This window comes from Podarcis raffonei, chromosome 17, assembly GCF_027172205.1.
Source record: "Podarcis raffonei isolate rPodRaf1 chromosome 17, rPodRaf1.pri, whole genome shotgun sequence".
Taxonomy (NCBI): Eukaryota; Metazoa; Chordata; class Lepidosauria; order Squamata; family Lacertidae; genus Podarcis; species Podarcis raffonei.
The window spans coordinates 18,477,585-18,496,653 of record NC_070618.1 but is presented as its reverse complement, the minus strand read 5'-3'; the positions used below and the strand labels follow the sequence as shown (position 1 = coordinate 18,496,653).

At 41.4% G+C, this 19,069-nt stretch overlaps 1 long non-coding RNA gene across 1 annotated transcript; it reads left to right on the top strand.

The window, feature by feature from the left end:
* Positions 1–6,327: 6,327 nt before the first annotated feature.
* LOC128405246 (uncharacterized) lies at positions 6,328–9,586 on the top strand. Its single transcript, XR_008328247.1, has 2 exons — positions 6,328–6,696; positions 7,664–9,586. It is a non-coding gene; the product is annotated as an uncharacterized LOC128405246 (long non-coding RNA).
* Positions 9,587–19,069: the final 9,483 nt, after the last annotated feature.

The window sequence follows — 19,069 nt, the reverse complement described above, 5'->3', positions numbered from 1 at the left end:
TGTGTCACTGTAAAATCTAACTGCCTTATTTCAGCATTAGATTTCCTGAGCCACAGCCTCTTTGGCGTCTTTGTGGTGCTTCAGGACTATTTATTGAAAGATGCAGCTTAGCAGATAAACCTTAAAAAGTTCGAAAATAACTTGAGTGTGTGGGATCCAAGGAATTACAGGAAACCAATTGTGTGAATGATCTGGTTAGAAGAAGAGGCAAGAGGCAAGCGAAACACATCTATTTTTACTCTATTTTCTGTTTCCGTTTTAAAGCACTGCATTTCAAAAATACAATGTCCAGAACACACGTTTGCCAGCTTGGAAGGAATGTTGAATGAAAGCCCAGTTAGGAACTTCCATAAACCCCAAGCAAAGTGAGTGGCCAAGGTATCCCCAGTCTAATGAGAGCAGTGGGGCAAATGGAGTCATGTAGCTTGTACACTTTGTGCCTGGGTGTTGTTGTTGCAGGTTGGGAATGCTTGCAGATGAAGATGCCTTCTTATAAGAATGAGGTTTAAGAAAATAATCCACTTGACACCACTGCTTCAGTCGTATTCTGCTGGGCTGCAACCCAAGTTATAATTGCACACAATTAAGGAAAGCTGTATGCTATGAATTCACTTAGCTGTCCTAATGGTTATGTCATCTGCAGAGCTGCAAAAGGTCCCTTCTGCAAAACACAGAAGTCATCTGCAAAAACTGAAGCCTGCATTCTGATCTACAAATACCTATGAAGCTCCCCTTGCAGTTTTGCTTTTCTCTAGACCGGATCAACAACTCCTCTAAAAAAGAAAAAAGCATCAGAAGGATATAGGAAACAGTGCGGCTCTGAATACAAAGTGCACTTAAGCTCTGTGAAATCAATGGCCATGCAATGCAATCCTATGTATGTTTATTCAGAAGTAAGATTCTGAATACACTTGTTGACTTGTGTGCAACAAGTCTTGCCAGGTAAGTGCACATGGGATCGTGGCCTTCAGCACACATTCCTCTTTGATGTATTCTTGCCAAACTATAACATATGTACTTCTTTATTTCCATGAAAGCTTGGCAAACAAACAAAAGAATCCCTGACCAATATGCTTACACTTCTTTTGTTAATCCTTACAATGTGTAACATACAGTCTAAATAGTCTGCTGATATAATGTCTATTGTTGTTCTCTCACCACAGGTAACATTTACTCAACGTGGAGCCAATTTGCACATTTTAGTTGTTGTGTTATTAATATAACTGGCATATTATTAAGCAGCAGAATAGCAAGCCAGCGTCAGCATAAATGTTGCAAATATTCAGGAAGTGTTAAGCTGAAATTGTTGCTCTCAAACACACTAAGATTCTGGGGTAAAGGAAAAAGGTAAAGGGACCCCTGACTATTAGGTCCAGTTGTGGCCGACTCTGGGGTTGCGGCGCTCATCTCGCTTTATTGGATGTGGGAGCCGGTGTACAGTTTCCGGGTCATGTGGCCAGCATGACTAAGCCACTTCTGGCGAACCAGAACAGCGCACGGAAATGCCGTTTACCTTCCTGCCGGAACGGTACCTATTTATCTACTTGCACTTTGAAATGCTTTTCTAGGTTGGCAGAAGCATATTTGCCATATTTCAAAAAGTGAAAATCTGAAAGTTGTCAAGCGTTTTTTTGGCAAAATCACAAAAAAGGCAAAAACTACACTTTTGGCAACCCTATTCTGGAGGCCCCAGCAGTCTCCATTTCCCAAGGATTTTTACAGTCTGAACTTCCTATTAGCTATGAAGGCCCAAAAGAGAGTCCTCTCCTTCATCTCATGAGCAATTGAGGGAAAGAAAAAGAGCAGGGGGCTTCACAAGCAGACCGAGGTTGCATTGCTGTGACTTAGAGTGTGATCTGTGACCAGGAAGGCTGTGCACATGCTATATCTTTAAAGCACATTCAAAGTACATGCACACCAAGAATATGCTTTGAATGTGCTTCAAATTATATATTGTGTACAGTGGTACCTTGGTTCTCAAATGCCTTGGTACTCAAACAACTTGGAATGCAAACACTGCAAACCCAGAAGTAAGTGTTTCGGTGTGTGAACATTTTTCAGAAGCCAAACGTGCTCTGCTTTGAGTGTTACGCTTACAATTTGAGTGCCACACTTCTATTTTGAGTGTTACACTGAGTTCTATCTGTTTTTGCTATTTATTTTGCATTTTTGTGGCTCTTTTGTTGTTGTTTTTTGTGACTGTGTGGAACCCAGTTCAGCTACTGATTGATTGATTGATTGATTGATTGATTGTGTGACTGCAGTACATTGTTTATTACTTTCATTTTATGGATCAGTGGTCTTGTTAGATAGTAAAATTCATGTTAAACTGCTGTTTTAGGGGTTGTTTTTAAAAATCTTGAATGGATTAATCCATTTTGCATTACTTTCTATGGGAAAACGCACCTTGGTTTTGGAACGCTTTGGTTTTGGAACCGACTTCCGGAACGGATTAAGTTTGAGAACCAAGGTACCGCTGTATATGGTCCAAGTCTCTGGTTCAAATCCAACCTCAGTCATGAATTCATAAGGTGGCCTAATGCAAACCATTATATGCTCAGCCTCCAACATTTCTCCAATGACAATAGGGACATCCTATTCCATTACTACTACTACTACTACTACTACTACTACTACTACTACTACTAAACCCACACAGCTGACTGGGTTGCCCCAGCCACTCTGGGCAGCTTCCAACATATATAAAAACATAATAAACCATTAAATACTAAAAAAAAATCGCAATACAGAGCTACCTTCAGATGTCTTCTAAAAGTTGTATGATTACTTATCTCCTTGGCTTGGGGGTTGGGTAACCCCAGCCCCTCCAACATTTCTCCAATGAAAATAGGGACATTCCGGGATCAAATCAGAAACTGGGGTGGCTTCTGTAAATACAGGACTGTCCCTGGAAAATAGGGACACTTGGAGGATCTGTCAGCCTCAAACCACTATCTGTAACACAGGGATAATATATGTGAAGAGTTTTAAATGCTTGAAATGTGCTATAAGAATGTAATACAGTGGTACCTCAGGTTACAGATGCTTCAGGTTACAGACTCTGCTAACCCAGAAATAGTACCTTGGGTTAAGGACTTTGCTTCAGGATGAGAACAGAAATCATGCTCTGGTGGTGCGGCAGCAGCTAAAGTCGTACCTCAGGTTAAGAACAGTTTCAGGTTAAGAAGGGACCTCCAGAACAAATTAATTTCTTAACCTGAGGTACCACTGTATACTATTGCTCTACATCTAGGCGAATATTCCAGACCAGGTCTGCAAAGTGTTCAAGCATCTGTATAACTTTAGGAAGCCAAACTTTAAATCAAAAGAACTGCTGCACATTATAAAAAAAACTCAGCCCACCTTTAAAAATGGTTTGCAAATCATGCAGAGCATTCCAGGCTCTTCCACATCCATTCCTGAAGCTGTGCCGTGCACAATGGATTTCACAATGGGGAGATGCAGGCCTGTCATCCGGTTTGAGGAGCTAAATCACTGTTTGCCATAGGAGAAACGCAGCCGTTGTATGCAATTTGTTCATTTCCCACATCAAAACCATGTCACAGTGAGTCAGCTCCCCACAGTCAAAGGGAAGTGAAGGGAAAGTGGATAATGTTGGCATGATGCACTGAGCCACCACATCAGATCTGTTGAAAGAAAGAAAGGGGGGGGACCGGGAAAAGGGAAAGTGATAGCCAGCTGACACTGCTGGAAAGAGTCATTCCTTCCAGGGGCCGTACATCTGGAATCCGCAGCTGCCAAGTTCACAGTGACTGACTGGTTCTAATCCTGGAGCAATCAGCGGTGAAGCAAGAGCTGCCACACAGCACAGCCGATGACATTTAAAAGATACGAGCAAGGCTGTTTACTGCTGTGTTATGAATGCTGCAATCTGGCATGGAACTGTGCACATGTGGGATTGCACCTGTGAGTTTGTGTGTCTGTGTGTCTTTTTGTAGTGCAGGATTTGCTGTAAGAAACTTAAAGCTGTGCACACCGGCGTAATTTTGGGCAAAGCCACATGGCTAACGATATGCTCCTTGCACCTCTTCTCTTGAAAGATTTGTGAGAATGCACCTGACTGCCGCTCCAGAATGATATCCTGACAACTTATTAGCAACACACTGCTATTAAGAGCCAGTGTGGCATACTGGTTAGAGAGCTGGACTAAGACCTGGGAGAGCAGGGTTCAAATCCCTGCTCAGCCCTGAAGCCCACTGGGTGACCTTGGGCCTCGCAGCCTAGCCTACCTCAAACCATTGTTGTGAGGATCAAATGAAGAGGGGGAGAAGGATGTATGCCATTTTGGAGAAAAGTGGGATATCATCATCATCATCATCATCAAGGACACATGAAATCAGCACATCACATCTTAACTGACTAATATTTCAGAAGAGATTGCAAGAATACATCATCAGTTGCAAGAAATGTCTTATGTGCTACATAGAAGGAGGGTAATATCACTCAAAATTCAAACTGGCCCAGTTAGGAAGTTGTTGTCTCCCAAAAAAGGTCAACAACTTTTGTGTCCAGATTTTTACTTCTTGAAATATGGTGATCCTAATATATCTTGATCACAGAAGTGATTCTTTGGGGGAAATTGGGGGAAAATGTCTCAATTGACCTAGCCACAAAACAGAGAAGCAGATCATCTTAAGTGTGAAGGACTGGGAAATCTGACATTGGTGGAGAAAGCGGGAGGAAAGGAGCACAGAGACTTTAAAAGCAGCAGAGCATAATCAAAGCAACCGGAGAAGAAAATGATATAAGCAACGATTATTTCACTGCTGGGACTTTGGGGGTGGCTGCCAACCACGGTTCCAAAGAAAACATGGAAGTGTAAACAAGACCTCATCTAATCAGATGTGCGGGTAAATCTGCATTATTATTTACGTAGCCTCACATAGTTTTAGAACAACACAGAGCTGAATATTTTTGCATAACGGTTTAGACCAACTTGAACAAGAACACTTTTGAGGCTGCAGTCCTGTTTACACTTTCCTTGGGAGTACATCCTATCGAACACAGTGAAATGTAAACATGCATAGAACTGCACTCCGTGAAATTATTGGGGAAGCGTTATTTGAAAATCCTCTGCTTTTATATTGTAATTGAATTCCATCTATTTTCTTCTTCTGTGTTTCAATGTTAGCGTGTTCTCCAAGAATCTAAATTGACAAACATCAGGCGGCAGGTGGACGGATAGAGTTCAATGGCCGGATTGCCTTTGAGTAGGGAAGGGGGTTAGATTTAATTCTGTTTACATTTGAAAGCAAGTGTTGTGGGAGGCCGCTCTGTTAGTCCCACCACCCTCCAAGCCATGCTTTGTAGGGATGAAGGAAAGGGCCTTTCCAATGGCTGCTTTCATACTTTAGAACTCCCTCCCTAGAAAATTAGACGGACTTCCTCTGTTGTCCTTCTGCCAGCAGGTGAGACTTTCCTGTTCCAACAGGCTTGGCAGAACTAACTGCTTTTAAGGTGCCATGCTGCTTTTATTGTAATTATTGGTATGATTTTAATACATTTTATATATGTATATAGTTTTAATTCTATAAATCATGTGCCAGGATGCTGTCAGCAGCTCCCAGCTGGTTGCCCACGAAAGTATAAAGACAAGGAAAAGTTTCTTACAGTCCTTTTTTATTTCAAACTTTACAGAGCATGCCCAAAAGTAGATAAATAGGTACCACTCCGGTGGGAAGGTAAACGGCGTTTCCGTGCGCTGGTATGGTTTTGCCAGAAGCAGCTTAGTCCTGCTGGCCACATGACCCAGAAAAACTGTCTGCGGACAAACACCGGCTCCCTCGGCCTATAAAGCGAGATGAGCACCACAATCCCAGAGTTGTCTGTGAATGGACTTAACTGTCAGGGATCCTTTACCTTTTTGTTTTTTTTTAACCAGTTGCACAAATATAAGATGGGGAGGCACCTGGCTTACCAACCGTACACATTAAAAGGATCTATGGCATCTTAGTAGACTATAAGTTTAGCATTCATCAACAGTCTGATGCAGCAGCAAAAGAAGCTAATGCTGTTCTAGGCTGCATCAACAGAAGTATAGTTTCCAGATCAAGGGAAGCAATAGTATCTGTCTATTCTGCCTTGGTTAGACCACCCCTGGAGTACTGGACATCACAATTTAAGAAGGATATTGACAAGCCGGAACGTGTGCAGAGGAGGGCAACCAAGATGATCACAGGTCTGGAAACCAAGCCATATGAGGAGCTGTTGAAGGAGCTGGGTATGTTCAGCCTGGAAAAGAGGAGACTGAGAGGAGATATGATAGCCATCTTCAAATATCTCAAGGGCTGTCACATGTGTGGCATTCGTACGGAGCCCCCGGTCGTCTCATGGACTATTGACCCATACACCACTAATCTGCTGCCACCAACCAGGTCCTCCTTGGTAAATCACTTAGTCTCAGTCAGGTTCTCAAGTTAAAAAAGAAGAGTGTAGTTTATTGCAGACACAAACAAATTTTAACTGTGTTCCAAACGCTGTTACTCTTTACCTTCTTAGTCTTATTTTATCCTGTCTCTATCTCTTCTACCTCCCCTCACTCAAGAACCAACTGCACTGTCTCTCTATTTCCAACTGCCTGCCAACTGCTTTTCCAACTGCCTTTCCCCACCAACTAACCCTCTAAAACCAACCAACTACCCACTCAAACCTTGGGCTAAGCCCTTTTACAAACAGGTAGGTTCTGCCTCCGGCTTTCCTACTGGTCTACATTTTAACTCTTTCTCTCCCCCCATACAGACATTTTCAAAGGAACGGGCAATCACCACAACAGGGAAGATGCAGAAATCTTGTTTTTCCTTGCTCTGGGTAAGACCCAAACTGATGGCTTCAAATTGCAAGAGAGGAAATTTTGACTAAACATCAGGAAGAACATTCTGACAGCAAGAGCTATTCAACAGTGAAAAGTTGTGGACTCTTCTTCGTTGGCAGTTTTAAAGCAGAGATTGGATGGCCATCTGTCATGGATGCTTTAGATGATACTCCTGCATTGCATGGGGTGGACTAGATGACCCTTGGGGTCCCTTCCAACTCTACAACTCGATGAATCTATGAAACGCAGCCATCCTTTGAAATCTGCACTTCGTTGAATTTTGCAATGCCAAGTAATGTGCACAAAAATGCACACACTAGCAAAAATAACTTTGAAATTCATTGCACTGGGGAATATTTCTTTGCAAAAAATTTCAGTATTAGGTGGAAATGCATTTAACAATATCTATCAGGAGAAATTTGCACTAAAATGCTGGTGAATTTTCACGAGACTGTAAAAAGAAAAGAAAAATCCAAAAACTGATGTGGAAATGTGGAGAAGTGAACTCAAGATTTGGAAAATGAAACTGAAATTGACAGACTCGCCCACCCCCTGCCTCTGAGGTCATGCCCCACAATAAGTGTTCAGGAATAACAGGAGAACTGTGAACCACAAAACACCACAGCATTCAAAACATTTGCATCTGTCTTTTGCATGCTTTTCTTTTAAAGATACCTTCTCCCCCTCCCCTTTCAAATATGTGGAGCCAACAGCTGCTTTTGATCAAAGCAGTACTTCGACACCACAGGTCTGGGGAGCTCCTTCCCCCGGCAAAACAACATGGAAGAAACACAGCACATTCTTCTCTCATGATTTCCTTCCTTCCTTCAGAATCTATTGGCGTGACCGATCTAAGATCATCAAGAATAGGCAGACCTTCTTCCTCCAGCTTAACTCTACACTTTCCCCTTACAACTTCTGATTCATTTTAATGGAAGGTGAGCTGAAATGTGCAGCAAATGGGCGTTCCATGGTATGCACACCTTCAAAATGTTCATGGTCTTCCCATCGGACTAGTGCTGAGCCTTTGGTCTGACTCTACAGCACTCTATTTATGTTCTTGCCAGAGTCCAGATCAGGCCTGTGCAGTGGGAATGGGGCAGCCAGGTACACTTGCCCCAGACCTCAGAGGGCAAAACTGGCCAGGTGGGGGCAGGAACTAGCTGTTTTGTTTTTGTTTGTTGGTTTGGTTTGGTTTGGTTTGGTTTTGGTTTTAGTTTACAGCGGTACCTTGGTTCTCAAAATTAATCCGTTCCGGAAGTCCATTCCAAAACCAAAGCGTTCCAAAACCAAGGCAGGCTTTCCCATAGAAAGTAATGCAAAATGGATTAATCTGTTCCAGACTTTCAAAAATAGCCCCTAAAACAGAAATGTAACATGAATTTTACTTTCCAACAAGACCATTGATCCATAAAATGAAAGCAATAAACTATGTACTGTACTGTAAAATCAATAAAACAGTATTGTTGATTAAAAAAATTGAAAATGTGATTTCCCCCCTCCTTACCAGCGCTGATGATAGTCGTTGTTTGGATGGGGGGTCAGGGTGCTCTTCCAGAATCACAATTGGTGACTCCTTTCCTGCCATTCCTTCCCTTGCTTCCAAAGCGTGGCACTCAAACAGGAAGAGTAACACTCTCTAATCGGAAGCGGGGGACTAAAAACAGAACATGTTCGTCTTCCAAAAAAAAAGTTCGCAAACCAGAACACTCACTTCTGGGTTTGTAGCAAGTTGTTCCAAGTTGTTCAAGAACTAAGCTGTTCAAAAACCAAGATACCACTGTATAACTTTATTCTAACTCCCACCCAGGCCTCAGACAAGCTCTGGACGGACTTGGTCCAGATCCTGTAATTTGGAGGACTCACACCTGATGGGCAATCAGATTCATAGAAATACTAGAATGAATTATTTCAATGGGGATATAAGGGAAAACACTGCATAGACTTCCCGGGCTCACATTCTTCTCATTGTCATTCTGCATTTGTCCTGCCTTTCCAAATTGTAAATTATTTCCAGTGAAGGCCTGACCTGAGCAAAACCAGAATGACATAAGCAAAACTTTTGCTCTGAGTCAGTATGAAGCCTTATGATTATGCTTGCAGGTAACAAAAACATAGAGGTGGGTAGAACATTATTTCTCAGTCAGGTAGCTGGCAAATTGGAATTTGAACTAAATTAAGAAAAGCCACACAGAGTTGGCAGAGTTTGGGAAGAGCAAAGATACAGTGAGGGATAGACCAAGAGAACAAAAGGGTATTTTAAGAAAAGAGGTTAAAGATAATGGCTTCATCTCTTCTTTGAGGGTAACTTCATCTTTCACCCACATGGTGCAGGTATCACACCATGTAGCTAAAAAGAATGATTCAAAAAATAGCAAAGAGTTCCACGAGGTCATCAACAAGTGTAGGGAATGGAGGATTCTAGCATGAGGAGAGAATGGAGAGTTACAGAGGGGGGTGGGAAGTGACAGGACACAGAATAAAATCGACTCCAGTTCCATCAACTGAAGAGGAGTTTTTCAAGAACGTCTCCCTCGACGGCAGACTTCAGGATGGTCGACCTGCTCTATGGCGAAGCTTTGTCCTGGACTGACCATAAAAGATTCAAGACTCACTTTTGCCTGAATCTTTGCTGAAAGAGTAATTTTGGTTTCAGTAAGCCACCTTTCATCAGTAATTATACCCCTGTTGATGCATGCTAGGATTGTGGACATGTGCATGGCTTTGTACTCAATAAAACTGAGTTGTAGCTTTCCCCCTTTTTCGGTCTGGATTACGGTTCCTGATTACAGGCTACAGGCTACAAGGCCTGTAGAACCCTGTAAATGGGGGTTCATCAGTTTGGTACCTGCAGGTACATATGTGCCCACAGAGGCCTTGCCATGCTGAAATTCAACCTCATGAAAGCATTGTACTGCAGCCAATAATATAGGCAGAATAATATAGTCTGCAGCTTGCATGCAGTGCCCATCATTTGCAAATATGCCCACATGTCCAAAAAGGCTGGTAACTTTGCTGTAAACTATTAACACTGGCCTGTGTCTGTGCCATGGGAGCCAGGTCCTAGGGGCTGAGGTCCCTTTGGACGCAGCGATAAAATGTTTGAGGGGGCCACCCCCACAAGTTGATGGATGTCGCCATTCAAATGGTCTTGTGATTGTTTATGCAAGACAGGGCTTACCTGAACCCCCCAATATTTTATTTAAATTTGCACCCCTGGTCAGTGCTTATACCCATTCAAACTTCATTGCTTGCCACAGCTCTGGCTTTAACTTCAGGTTCAGGCTTTGAAAGTATTGTCAAATAAGAGGCTGAAATGAGGCTACACAGTTACAAACTGAATGAATATATCCTCTCCCAGGGCATTCAGAGAACCCTTGAATGGGCCAACTCCCCAACAGAGTCTACGTGCAGTTCTTCTTTGGTGATCACTCGTAGCTGAGTAAGATTGTCTTCTATGAACACAGTCTTAACAGTAAGCCGATAAGTGACTGTGGAGGCCAATTCTGGATCCACACATCCTTCCACAGTGGGGACATAGGTTTCCAGGTGGGAGTTGGTCATGGAAGGGTGGGAGTCCAACAACATCTGGATGGAACCACATTGCCTACACCAGCTTTCTATAATGGCTGTGTTTGGACAACATATTAAAGACTCCCTGGGATACTCAGTTGGCAGAAGACGAGACTTAATCTCAGGGTCATGAGATAGGGCCCCACATTGGGCAAAAGATTCCTGCATTCCAGGGCATTGGATTAGATGACCCTCATGGTTCCTTCAAACTCCCCAGTTCTCTGATTCTAAAGCACAATGTGAAGATTTGTTTGATTCAGTCATACATTTTAGCTAACTGAAGCAAAAATCATATAAAGCAGCAATGGTTCTTCAACGTCAGCTTCGTTGGAATGATCATCTTGTGCGGATGCCTGATTGTCGTCTTCCAAAGCAACGACTCTATTCTGAACTTAAAAATGGAAAGTGTAATGCTGGTGGTCAACAAAAGAGGTTCAAAGACTCTCTCAAGGCAAATCTAAAAAAATGTAGTATAAACACCAAGAATTGGGAAACACTGGCCTGCAAGCGCTATGACTGGAAAACAGCCTTTACCAAAGGTGTCATGGGCTTTGAAGACACTCAAACTCAGGACAAAAGGGAGAAACGTGCTAAGAGGAAAACACACTTGGCAAACCCTCACCATGATCTACATGCATACAGCTTGCACACATAGACTCATTCAGACATTATGCTGAGAACATACAATGCAGCAGGAATAATTTCACTCCCCTGTATATGCATTCAGATGAATCTGAATGAAGTTCTGTTGTGGCATCCATATGTCAACGTCTTCAAAAAAGGTCACCAATTTAGGAAAAGCAATAATTCTTTGTGAGTATAAATCTCCTCTGTCCTGTCAAATATAATTTCCTTGGGCTGTTTTAGACAGCAGAAAAGCACCTTCCATTTCAAGTGCACACACATTAATATATGTACATTTAAAAAGTAGCTTGACTATTTATACAAGTAAATCCATCTCACGCGATGCTTTGAGCAATTTAGATTAAAAGATTTGTCTGAAAAAGGTCTTGTGTATTTGAATGCTAATTAGTAACTAGTCAGAGAGGAAAAATTGCTTCTCTGGCTGTCAGAAGAGTTCTCTAAAGTCAGCATTTTTAAGGACATAGCCTCTGCTTCTTCTACGCCTTCAGCACGTGTTTGGCCCAGTTAGTGAAGCCTTTCTCCTCCAGGCGAAACTGTTCGCTGCATGTTTCACTTAAGTGATGCTGATATCACACCCTGTTCCTTCTCAATTTGGGCCTTAATTGGAAAGGTAATAATAAAAACCTACGCTCCAAGGGGGGTGGGCAAGGTGAGAGATCTATCTATAAATAATTCCTCTGGGAAGTTTTATGTGTAACTTTCCACTCCTTAAAAGCAAGCACTACAGTTCAAACACATGAGAAAGATGAGCTGCAAACACCCACAATATGTAACGTATTCAAAACATCTAGCACATATTGCTTGCGAAGCAATAACAAGTGCTGTGACCCCAGACACCCACGGCAATTATTTGAAGGGTGCATCACCACATCAGCCCTGTTCATTCATCCTGCTTCCTTTACCTGTAGTCTCAGGATGTCTTCAAAAAGTGGTTGCACACCCAGTTATATGGCTCCGTTTGTAGGAATCATGGCGCACAATTTCATGGGAGAGTCAAAAGGCTGATGCGGTCAGGAGGAACTAGGCAATTTTGGCTGTGTTGCTGCCCTGGAAAACCGCCCACACTCCTCATTTCTCTCTAGGAACACACCACAAAGCAACGAACAGCCATTATATCCTGAATTTCCCAGGCTTCCACTTCACATAATTACTTGTAGCTTACAGGTGTAGAAAACCTTAGACAAAGAAGATAAAGTTCCTACCAGAGAAGAACGGCAGATGAAGTTAATGAACTATGCTGAAATGGCTAAAATGACCGGAAGAGTCAGAAATCACGAAGACCCAAATTTTAACAAGGATGGGGGAAATTTATAAGTTACCTTAAAAGACCATTCTAAACAGTTAACATCGTTCGTAGATTAAGAGTGAATTTTGGACACAATGGAGATGTAAAAGATTTGGATGATCATAAAAGATGCAGGAGGAAATGATTAATAATAGGACCCACAAAGGAGAGGATGGAAATCCAGGAGATTCCTTGGAATCTTGTTTTTTACAATTTATGTTTGATATATTTCTGTAAAAATTTAATCTGAAAAACCAAATAGATAAATTTTAAAAAGAAGAAGAAAAACTTAGACACTATTAAGACACACATAACTTGTTTTATACTACAAATTATTTTTTAAATTTAAATTTTCTTACCTTTATTTTCCATCGTAAAAGGCAGGGGAGTGTATTTGTGTTTCCCAGATGATCACCCAGCTGGGCACTGGGCACACCCAGACCCGCTGAGCTTCAGCAAGGTAGATGCAAGGTCGGTTTTGCTCCGTTATCATGCAAACAGCTGGATCAATTGTATCCGTTTTATTGCTAAACATTGAATGAGTATGCAGCATGCAGCAAATCAGCTGGATCACTCCTAACATGGAACCTTCCCTTCCGGGGTAGGGAGAATCCCAAAGCTGTGCAAATGGGCAAGTCAACTTTAGATTATTAGCTTTAGCCTCAACAAACACTTCATAGCCAATCTACTATCTCCACTGAGTCTCCCTCTGCTCACCCCCCCCACTTGTTTCAGCAGTATTTAAAGTTAATGAGCTTTTTCAATTTAAGCATCAGATAGTTAGCCTTTGGATAACATTTAGAGGAGCCTGGGTGTATCTAATTATGTTGGGTGAATTCTTAAGAGGCTCGGCGTCTATTTCATTCAAGAGGCACATTTTAAGTCGCAGGCACGTACTGGACGCCATTCCAGAATGAATGCAAATCACCCTTGTGAAAACAACATTGCCGGTAGGTCTGAGAGTTCAAGGAATGACTGCACTAACAAACACCTTTGAGAGTATATCTAACTCCAGCTATTCAAGCTGGCAGGAAAGCTGATGTTGCCATTAAGTCTAAACGGAGGGAAGGAAAAGCTGACAGGACAAACTTAAAGGACACCACCTAAGCAGGGCAAAACATGCCTGAATAGAATATTGAAAAAAGTCTCACTTGCTTTAGTTATAAAGCAAGGCACAGATACTGAAACCAATTAGAGGATTAAAACGGAAAGACGGAAAGATTAAAACGGTGGTTGTTTTTTTTTTTTTTTTAACAAGAGTGCTGGATGAAGAATCAAAAGATCAGCTTTCAAACCCTTGGCTTTGCCACAAACTTGAGTGAGTCAAACTAGTGTCACTGTTTTCTCTGTGTGTCTCATATCCCCTTTGCAAAAGATGATATTTCACTTTTCCACAGTGATGGTGTTAGCAGAGTTGCATTAATTCTTGGGCTATAAAGCAGGTTGACAAATAAACCCATGGTTCAAATCCAAATATTTTGGACCAGAAAAAAAGGAAAACTTGGGATGTGTGTCATATAGGGACCAGTATAACGAGAAGCCTTTCAGATGATCCTTCAAGTAATTGCGAGCGCATTATTAAGTACCAACTTCCATAGAGAAGGCACTAAAACATTTCTATCAATCAGAATCATAGCCCTCAACTGCTATACCTTTGCTGAAGTGCTCCCTTTCCCTTCCAAAGCAGTCATTTCTGCTTAGAAAGTCATTACAAAATATGCTGCAACACTTCCTCTTATGAGTTAGCCTCTTCTCATAGCCTAAATTTTCAGAAAACTAGCCACTGGAGCAGCCTTTCTCAACCTGTGAGTCCCCAGGTGTTGTTGAACTACAACTTCCATCACCCTTAGCTAGCAAGGCCAGAGCTCAGGGATGATGGGAGCTGTAGTCCAACAACATCTGGGGACCCACAGGTTGAGAACCACTGTGACTGGAGCTATTGTGTGTTTGCTGGTGTGCTGCAGTGGCAGTGAATATGGTCTTTTCCAGTTGTTGTGGACCACATTCCTGACTACTAGCAATGCTGGCTTCACAGCTGGAGGTCACCACATTGGCTAGTCCTGTAGTAGGAACTTCACATTACATTTAATCAATAAAGAAGGTGGTGGTAAAAATAGCTTTGGTTTGCTTTGTGTTGTTGTTTACAACATGGTCAGTTCTTATCTCTCCCAAGCTCCCATTGGGTAATGCTTATACAAATAAACAAGAAATAAATATGTTTATCAAGGTGCTGGATAGACAAGTTGAATACAGAGAAAACAAAACATTTGAGAGATGTATAGAAGACTCTGAGACCTTTGGGAATATTCGTAAAAGGTATATCCTATTATGGGACCAGCTTGGAGGGTTAAATGGAAAATGTCTGTGATCTTTTACAATGACTAGCATTCGGCATTTGGGAAGTCTCTGCTCCTGATTTCAGAGTTCAGAGGTTGGAAGATGCTAAGCACATTCTCAGTCATAGAACAATTTTGCAAACCATATCATAGTACAACATCATAACACAACAGCACAACCTTCCCAACAATTAACAGTGCACTTAATCATGCCGCCACAAATTTCCAGTTTTCACAGGAAGCATATGATACCCAGAACAAAATGTTCCCGTTTCCATTCAAGAACATGACTTTCCTTGGAAAAGGAGGCAAATTATTATGCCGTAGACCAAACAACAAGCGTGTTTTTCTTAGAAAGTAATACACTATTTTCTCAGGAACATAAAATAATTCCTGAGTCAGAGTGGGAGTTTTCCTCGTATGAAATGTGCCTTGGATTTGAAATGAAGCATTTTGTAAAAAAAATAATAATAAAAAAATCTTATGGAAGCCACAAAAATGTTGAGCAAATGTTTTCCACGCATCTCCAACCAGCATGTAGACCGAATTCCCCTTTTCACTTTAACGTTGCCCTACCGAGCCCCATTTATATAACCCACACGTCTGCATGTTTTCATGCAGCGAGTAGCTGGAAATTTTATTTCCCCATCATTCCCCTAGTTTGCAGAAGGCATGTTTTAGATAGCAACGAATGGAAGTGATTGTTCCTGTGACTGAACATTAGCATAAAGCAATTCAGTTATGCACTGTATTTGTACTGAGTTTATTAATATACATTGTTGCAATGGGATGCAGTGAGGCAGATCAACAGTTTAAGGCTGGTAAGATGTATCCAGACCACCAAGTCTGTCTTCCCAGGCCAAAGGCTTTTACCAAGTCACATAGCTGTACAACGAGATAATGGGGAAAGGTTTTTTCTGGAGGGGAGCATCTTGGCGAGTTGAATTTGGCCCATGGACCTTTCATTGTCAACACTTGATGCAGAAGGAGCACAAGATATTTAAAGGGGACAAGGGAAGTTTCAGCTAATAAAAACATTACGGATACTATTTGAGCAGCAACAGACTTCCATTCATAAATGAAGACTGACTTTCTTTCTTTTTTAAAAAAGTGGGATTTGATTGCTTTTAGTGAGTTTCTTGGCTTCTGCAGAGCAGGAAGCAGAAATAAACAAGCTAAACTGTAAAGAGCCATTGGGAGGTGTGGAGGTTTTTTTTTTTTTGCTTTAAAAAAAAACTTGGAAAGGTGCTTTAAGAACTTACCTTTGTCATTGTTTTTTGGGCTTCTATCCCAATGACTTCAGCTTGAAAGAATTAAAATTAGTTCCTTATACATGCTCTGCAGGTGAAGGTGGTTTTTTTTTTGTGTGTATGTGTGTATATGTGTTTTTTTAAAGAAAGATTTAATTTGCTGTTTGATTCGCCCCGGGATTTTCAGGTGTTGCGCGAAGGAGTAAAGAACAGAAAGTACCTTCGTTCTTGGTTGTCAGCCATTGGATGGTGGCCATCGCATTATTAAACCAGCCAAGCATGCTGGGTCTCAACCACAGAATTTAATTTTCCCTACTGCAGGGACTAATCAACTACCACAGGGCTCTAAGTCCTGAGGAGACTGTTTTTATCTGTGTGCTTAAAAAGAATAAGGAAAAAAAACACGTTCAAAGGCTAGAGTGAAGTTCATTTCATAGTTTTGTCTATCCTCAGGGTTATAGTGACAGAAATTTAATTCGATGAAAAACAGATAAGGTTGGAATTTATGCTTATGCTATGATTTAAATTAAAGGAAGATGAAGGTTCCAGGTAGTTAACAGCCCTTCTGAAAGCAGCGTAGGGTTGACCCCATATTCTCCTCAGTCAAACAACAAAAGGTGAGGTATGCCTATTGCAATTACCCGCCTCACCTATGCTGCTGCTACTATCTATAAAACTGGGCAAGGTTTTCTCTAAACAATAGTACATTTCTACAAAACCGCCCTCTCTGATAAAAGGCAAAATTAGCTACAGTACTACCCTCTGGGTTATTGAACCCTTCCTCTTCTTTGGTGATCACTCGTAGCCCAGTAAGATTGTCTTCCATAAACATGGTTTTAACAATGAGTCCGTAAGTGACTGTGGAGGCCAATTCTGGATCCACACGTCCTTCCACAGTGGGGACATAGATTTCCAAGCGGGAGTTGATCACAATAAGGGTTTGCCAAGCATGCCTTCCTCTTAGCACGTTTTGCCCTTGCGTCCTGAGTTTGAGTGTTTTCAAAGTCCATGACACCTTTGATAAAAGCTGTTCTCCAATTGGAGTGCTCACAGGCCAGTGTTTCCCAATTATTGGTGCTTATACTACATTTTTAAAGATTTCCCTTGAGACAGTCTTTAAACCTCTTTTGTTGACCCACCAGCGTTATGCTTTCCATTTTTAAGTTGGGACTAGAGTAGCTGCTTTGGAAGATGATAACCAGGCATCTGCACAACATGACCAGTCCAACGAAGTTGATATTGAAGAATCATTGCTTTGACACTGGTGATCTTTGCTTCTTCCAGTACACTGGTAATAGTTTGCCTGTTTTCCCAAGTGATGTATAAAAATTTCAGGAGACACCGTTGATGGCATCTTTCAAGGAGTTGGAGATGGTGTTTATATAAGTGGTCCATGTTTTATAAGCATCCAGTAAGGTTGGTAGTACAACAGCTTTGTAAACAAGCATTTTGGAACCCAACTCTCCACAAAGTGTGCAATGTTCACACAACGTCATGTTTTTAAACAGTGAAATGACTATTCAGAAAGGGGAGAAACCAAAGGGGTTCATTCCTTTGGGGGCAACAATGGGGGTGGAATGAAGGCATGGACCACAGCCCCCTTGTGCTAAAATTATGGTTTTAATGAGGTTTTTAACTTGGGTGGGTGTTGGTTTTTTTTGGGGGGTGGGGTTGTTTCACATTGTTCTTAAGTGTTATACGTTAATTTGTATTTTGTATTAGCATTTTTGGTTTTATAAGGCTGATTAATATTCTACAGCCTTTTAAATGTGCTGGTGGGAGCAAGAGGGCTAGTTGTTTTGTTATTTCTGTTTTTAACTATTTACTTGTGGTCTTGCCTTGTATATTTTATCCCCTGAGATCTTGTGATGAAGGGTGGTAAATAAGTCTAATAAATAAAATAATAAAAAAGCAAATTATAGTTTAGGTTTAAGTGAATATAAGCCATCTAATGATCCTGGCTCCAAACTGGTCATTGCCAAATACTCTTCTTCAACAAACCTTCTGTTTTTTGCGTTCTCCATCTTAGAGGCTCAAGTACAAAACCAAACCAAGCATATTTATTTGCAGAAAGGAATGGATTTGGGAGAGATGGGAGGGAGAGGGAGGAAGGGGGCAAAACAGAAAGGATACCATCGCTCAACACTACTGCAGTATTAATCTACATTGTTTTTAATCATAGGAGCTGTTTCTTGGAGTTCTCCCAAGAAAGACTGAGCAGGGAGGGAGGCAGCCACAATGAAATAATGATACCTTAAAATGTACCAGTTCTGGTGATAAAGGCTGCACTACGGACATGTTAAATTTATCAAAAAAAGGTGGTTGCAGCCGTGGTTCACATGACTTTTTTAAAAAAGAAAATCCTTTCAAAATGAATGTTGCACAGGCTTTATAGGAAACATCAGCTTGAAAAGAAAATTTGGAAATGGAAGAAAGCATCTAGCAAAGAAAACAATTATAAATATTCCTAATTGCCTGGAAATAATTTGTCATACAGAACTGCACCAAGACAGATTTATTTTTTGAAGAAAGACTTCAGAACCCCTGACGATGAAATGGCTGTTAAGAAACAGACCGATATGTATTTCCCTTGAAAGTTGAACTAAAGGATATGATTTTCATTTTTATCTTTGCCCCCCTTCCTTTCTCCCTCCCTGCTTCTTCCATTTTCTATTCTTCTGCTGGGGGAGGAGGATGTGGAACAGGGAGGGAAATATAAAATATTCTGGAAGATTCAGTCATTGCTCCTCGGTATATTTTATGATTTCGGGAACCCATTCCAAGCTGTGCTGCAATTACATTTAAAACTGGAGAATAATGGCCTATTGACATGTATATGGTTTGAGAAATACGAGGCCTCATTTTCTCAGCTGGAATTTCCCTGCAATCTGCATTTGCATTGCATTAGGGGTGCTCCCCCCCTTTTTAACAAGAGCATTGCATGCGTTCAGACGTTTTTGACACTCTCTGGGTCAGAGGGAACATTTGAAAGCAATAGGCCCTTACGTCTCCTGAGAATCTCTTGCAGGCAGGCACAAAGCATTAATGGAAAACGAGGAAAACACTGAGAGGGTTTCTTTGCATTATCAAGCCATGCTTTATGACATACCTGCCTGCTCCTGACATTAATCTACAGGAGATAGATTGT